We start from the raw sequence: 6,506 nt of genomic DNA, 5'->3' as shown, positions 1-6,506 counted from the left end.
CACAGCAAATGATCAGAACCTCAGTGGCACTAAAGTTTTAAAAGACACCTGTGGCTGTGTAACAAACAAAGAGTATAAAGCAAAGTGTATTATAGTTGTACTATTAGATTATGGAATATGTAAGTACAATTCTTTGAAATTCGCCATTGAAGATTATTATTTAGGTGTTTGAGATAATTACATTAATGTGTTGCTGTAAAAATTAATATACAAAATTTTAAAAGAAGACAGATTAAGATGAGTCTTTAATATTTAACCATGACAAAATAAGGCTGCAAAAACTGAGAAAGGCAGTGTGGTCTAATGGAAAGATCACTGTCATCAGAAATATCTGCATTTGAACCCAGCTCTGAAATGTACTAGTGTTGTGATGCCGGGGAAGTTATATACCTTCTCTGATCTTAATTCCATAAACAGGGTACCAATAATACCAGACTCTTGGGGCCTTTGAGAATACCGAATGGTGTAATGTATGTGAGTCAAATCATGTTCCTCCTCTGCTCAAAAGCCTCCAAGTAAAGGCCAGAGTCCTCTCCATGTCCTGCAGGGCCCAGGTGTGATCTTCCCATCACCACCACCCTGTGCCATGACATATCTGCCCTCATCTTCTGCTCCCTCATTCCCTGGCCAAGTCCCTTCCAGCCATACTGGCTTCCTTGCTGCCTGTCAAACACTCCAGGCAGGCTTCCCATCTCAGGGTTGACCCCTGCTGCTCCCTCTGCCTGGAGACTCTTCCCCCTAACATCTGCAAGACTCGCCTCTTGCCTTCTTCAGGGCTTTGTTCAAATGTCATCTTCTCTGACCATCCTATTTAAAACAGCACTCTCTCTCCCCAGCACATCCTATTGCCCCATGCTTGTTCTCAATTACACGTATCACCTTTCACTGGCTATATAATATACTTATTTATTTTCTGTCTTTCCCTCACCAGAATGTAGTCTTTGAAAAGGCATCGATTTCTTTTCTGTTTAGTCCACTGTTGTATCTCAGCAACCAAAACAATGCCTGGCACATGGTAGGCAACTTGATGGATATTTATCAAATGAATGCATACTTAGAATAAAACTCAGCACAAAATAGGTACTCATATCACTTTATTCCTTCCTTCCACATCTTCTGAAACAATTGCTTTTCCTCAGGTCTAGGTTAGATATTAGTTTCAACCAACATCTTTTTAACATACATAGCAAATTCCATATTTGGGCTGCCCATATGTCAGGGGTTTTTCTCTCCTTATGTCTGCCCTTGCTTTTTTACATGTTTCATGAACATAGAGGGTGCTCCATAAATATTTACTGAATTGGCTTATTTATCTGAGTCCCAGGAAAGGAAATAAAATGTTCAGCCCACAGCTGCCAACACTTGTAATGATCAATTCCAGATAGAGTCCTGATTATACAGAGGAATCCCTACACTGAGAAAGGGTAAGGTTGAGGGTACAGTCTGGCGTCAGGCATGAGGAGGGCCCTGTATTCATATGCTCCTGGAGTGGACAGCTGTTGTTTTTGTCTGCCCAGCTCCCTCAGAAGAGCTACCACTCTCTGCTCCAGCCAGATTATCTTAGCAGAGCTGCCAATCTTAGGGCCAGCTCTGTCCTGTATCCTCCACTAATGGAACTCAGGCCCAGGTCCATTTCCTCTGGCCCAATGGTCAGTCCTATGGTAACTCAATCAACCTCTTCTCCCCCACCCCCTAAAAGTTATTTAACTAGCAGGGTAAGGTTCTTGCTTTTTTTTTTTAAAACTAATGAAGATGAAAAGATTTGTAGTGATGGCCACAGAGAGCCATCTTTTCTGCTGCACAGAGGAAGTCTGACTGTGATGGGAGAGAAAGAGATAAACAAGAGATGAGAGGGGAGAGTGGAATGTGAAGGAAAATATCCCCTGCTGGATCCCCAAACCTGGAAGAGTTGCTGATGAGTAGAAGGAACTCTATAAATATTTGTGGAATGAACTGTTGGAGGAAAGAGAAGAGAAAAGAACTGGTGATTTCATTCGTGTCCAGATCCAGATAGTTTTTCGGCATTTATTTATGGAGTGAGTGCCGTATGCTACACACTATGCTAGGAGCTGATATTATAATAGCAAACAGGTGGACATACTTCCTGCCTGAGGGAAGCTTACGTTCTAGTGGAGGAGGTAAACAAAAGAATTATGCCTTGCCATAAGTCATACACCCCCATGAGGACTGCCTTTGAAGGCCGTGGGACCACCAACTCTCTGGACCTATCTTGGACAAGCTGCCGGCTCACAATAATTCTCCAGCCTGAACCTGCTTCCAATTCTCGGGATGTGTCCCCAGTGGTGATGTCAATACCATGTGATTGTGCTGGGCCAGTCAGTCTCTTTAGCAGCAACTAGGAATTTTGATCCGAGATTCTGAGACTAGGATTCATTGCGGTTGACTTGTATTAAAGTCAGATGTTTACAACAGAACTTTATAACTCCTGTTCCCAAGGTCCAAATACTGTCCCTGGTCCTTGCCCATCCTGAGGTTCAGTTGATTAATTCTTTTGTGTTCTATGAGCTTACCAGGACCCTTAAGTAAATTCCCTTTTTTGCTTAAGCTAACCAAAATTGAGATCCAATTTTTGAACCAAACTTCACCAGAACAAAAACATGTCTTCAATTCTCTGGAGAATAGAGAAAAACAGAAAGAAAATGAAATAAGTAAAATTTATGCAGTGATCTGGGATTTTCATAAGACTTTTTCCTTCATCTCTACCTTTTAACATCCAGCATCATTAGAATCATTAAGAAGAAGGCATCATTGTTTACTCCCATCAACAGATGCAGAATCTGACCCTCAGCAATATTCACTGTTCTTTAGAGCTTTGAGATCAGAAAGATCTCATTTTAAATCCAATTACTGTCACTTACTAGCTGTGTGATTTGGGCCAGTTGTTAACCTCTCTGAGCCTCAATTTCCTCATGTGTAAAAGGTGGGGAGGGACAGTTATATCACTTTCATAGGGTTGTGAGGATGAAATTAGATCTTGGATGTGAAACTCTAAGCATAGACTTGGACCTCGATAGCTTCCCAGGTACTTAAGATCCCCTGCCACTACCCTCCCACCCCTATATATGTTTGCAAGTGTGCGTGCATGTACACACCCACCCACCCACATCACCCACCCACACACATTTGAGTGACTTAAAAGTCATAAGTGACTAAACAAGGTTTTGAACCTTGCTTTCCTGACTCTAGAATCTTGATTCTAGAATCTTCACTCTTTTTACTACTCCCAAGCTGTGAATAGAATGGTTGGAAAACTCAAGTCCACATTATGGAAAAACTTGGACTTAGTCTGGAGAAGATTCTAAGAAATGTTTGAAGGATTATCCCTGGGAATAGAGACCAGACTTACTCTGTGAGTTCTCAGTGGTAGAACTGCAGCCAACAGGTGATAGTTACTGGTTTCTGTTTACTATAAAGGACTTTTTTAGGGCCGACCATGTGGCCATCCAGTGAGATCCATGTTACCAGCACTGAGCACCCACCGAGTGGCCTACTTGGAAGGCACGTCAAAAGAATACAGGCATGAGACCTAAGTTCCTCCAGGCCCTGTGAGTCTAAGAGCCTCTTTGGACACAAGCTGTACACTTGAGGTTGCCTAACAAGACACCACACCTCGTGGTTTAGATTTCACAGGCAGTGAGTTCCTGTTGAAAGGCCAAGGCTTTAGTGGAGAGGCTGTACCATTGTCATCTTCGACGGGAGTCCTGAGTTCCTTGTGTCTCACCTCTCTGATCATCAGGACCAATCATGTGATGATTACAAAACTTCCCTCCCCCCACCTCAGGGCAGCTGGGGACGAGCAGGACCAGTGTCCCTTGTCGGTCCTGAGGGCTACCTGGATTAAGTTTGTCTCCTTCAGAGCTTTCCTAGGAGAGTGCCTGGCCAAGAGCAGCCTGTCAGGAGAGTCAGCCCCTTCTGACCAACAGCCGTGGCTTTGAAGTAGGGAGCAGTATGTTGCAGAAGTTGCAAAGCCATTCTCAGGAATGCCGAGTATCTAGGTTCAGGTTGAACTTTGTGACTCAAACAAGTCACTAGACCTCTCCACGGTTAAGTTCCTCATCTGTAACACACAGAGTTGCTGGGAAGAGGAAATGAGAAGAAACACTGCGAGCACAGAGCCTGGGGAACAGCGGTGTCCAGTAGGGAGCCCCCGCACCCCCTCCCTCTTTCTGCTTTCTTTTCTTTCCTCTTCCAGTTTCCAGTACCCTTCCGCCTATAGTCATCTTCTGATGGGGCTGGTGATTCCAGCTGGGCCCTATCAGGCCCCCCAGCCACATGGATCATCCTAACTCCCTCTGTCCAGTTTAAAAAGCACTGTTCACACACACCATCACATTTAATTCTCCAGGATCGTTTCGCGCCACTGTCCCTTCCCTCTCGCTCCACTCCCAGAATCCCCCCCACAATCCATTCCACAGACACACTGAGCCCCCCAGTCCCCCCGGGCTGCGCTGGCCGTTCCCTAACCCTGGAACAACATCCCCAGCCCTGTTCTCCCGGTAGCTGGCTCCTTCTCATCCTGGGGGCTCCCTCAGCTGTCACACCTCAAAGAGGCCTTCGCCGACCACCACTACCACCAGTTACTCTGTGTCACATCATCCTATTTTAATGTTTTCAGAGCTCTGATCATAACAATCTACAAATCTATCCTGTGTTTCCTCATTTCATCATCTGCTCTAAGGCTGCCCCTTCAGAGAGTGAGCTCCGGGAGGGAAGCACCTCGTCTCCCTTGTTCATTGCTGTGCCCAGGGCCCAGCAGAGTGAGAGCACTCAAGCACGATAAATAAATGAGTGCATGAATGAGCAAATGAATATTATCATCCCATTTTATGGATGAGGAAGTTGAGTCTCAGAGGAGACTTGCCGCATCTCTCACAGTGACAGGGGGGCTCTCTTCTAACTTTCCCCGTGTGCCCTTTGCTTTGCTCTAGGAGGCTGGGGACCAGCCATGTCCCAGGGAAAGAATAGGCCAGATCTCAGGGAGCATCCCTGGCCTGGAGCCTCAGAAATACGGTATTTTTGAGTGCTACCAAGTGCCAGGTACTGTGCTATGTGTTTGACACACACAATCTCACTTAATCCCCCACGGTAACTGTCTATTTGTCTCAGAGAAGGAAACTGAGGCACAGAGAGTTCAAGTGCCTTGCGCAAGTTGTGGCAGAGCAGGCCTACAAACTCAAGACCCTCTGGCCCCGAGGTGAGTGACCCACCTACAATGTCAGCTCCCTCTTTTCTCCCCTCTCAGTTCCTGCTCTCATGACCCTCAGGCCCCAGACAGACCATATGAGACGCAGGATTGCCTTTGAGTTGAAACAGAGCCAGAAATCTTAAAATCTTCGAAAGCAAAAGGGAACAACCTGTTTTGAGAGGCAGCCACCTGTAATTGGCATGGCCTGATCACATCTCCCTCAATTTGTAACAAGGCAGAAATCCTGCTGAAGTCCCTGGAAGGCAGTCCCTGCTTAACAAGGACACCATCCCCCCCTGGGCAGTTCTGACTGCTTTCAAAGCCACAGCCCAGAGCCAGTTTTAATGATCACAGAAGCAACTTCTGAGAGAGTTGTAAGGGGAACATGGGATAATTGCACTAGAAATATATGCCACCAACAACAATGGCCTATTGGCCCTGGGCTCTTCAGGAGACGTGGCCTTCAAGGTCAGCTCCTCTGCTACCTGCTCTGGTTCCCTCTGACTCTCTGCTCCAAGATAATTATGAAAGATAGATAGTATAATCCCTCCTCCCACCACCATCTCACCGACCTCTCCCTCCTATCCTGATGAAGCTGCAGCAAAGAATGAGTCTTAGGGGCCAAGTTTAATGGAAATACCACAGATTTGGGAGTGGGCAGACTGACCATGCTCCTTATAGGTTGTGCAACCTTGAACATGTTGCTTAGCCTCTTTGGTCCCATTTTCTCAGCTGGAGAAAAATGATCATATAGTACCTACCTGATGGCCATCTAGAATGTCAGTGAGAGTGGCTGACATAGGACGGGTGTGCTAATGTTATCACTGCCAGTAGCAGAGAAATAGAGATGTGACATGTTGACCTAGTGTTAATATATATTTCTGGTCTCCAAAAATTCATTCATGCCTGTATGATGAAATGATTATTGGGTAAGTGTTCCAGTCTTCCCCCTCTTCTTCCCTCCCCACTTCTCCTCATCCCCTCCCTGCTGAAGAGGATTTTGTTTTTGTCTTCTCCCTGGCTCCACCCTCCAGGGAGCCTTGCATCTTTGTTAGATTTCTGTGCTGCTGATCTCAGAGAATGGTTAGTGCTCAAACACCCCAGCAGCCCCGAGGTCTTCAGTCACCTTCCACCTCTCTTCTGCCTCTGCTAGAATTGCAAACTCCATGATAATAGGGACCTGGTCTGTTCTGCTCACAGCCATATCCCGACACCTGCTACAATCTCAGCCTGTAGATGTTTGTTAGTCTTGATGGATATTTGTTGAATAAATGAGAGAAAGATAAATGAATCCCCAGTA

The sequence above is a fragment of the Galeopterus variegatus genome, unplaced genomic scaffold, assembly GCF_000696425.1.
Source record: "Galeopterus variegatus unplaced genomic scaffold, G_variegatus-3.0.2 Scaffold3087, whole genome shotgun sequence".
Classification (NCBI taxonomy): Eukaryota; Metazoa; Chordata; class Mammalia; order Dermoptera; family Cynocephalidae; genus Galeopterus; species Galeopterus variegatus.
The sequence above is the reverse complement of the archived record's forward strand: the minus strand, read 5'-3'. Positions refer to the sequence as shown.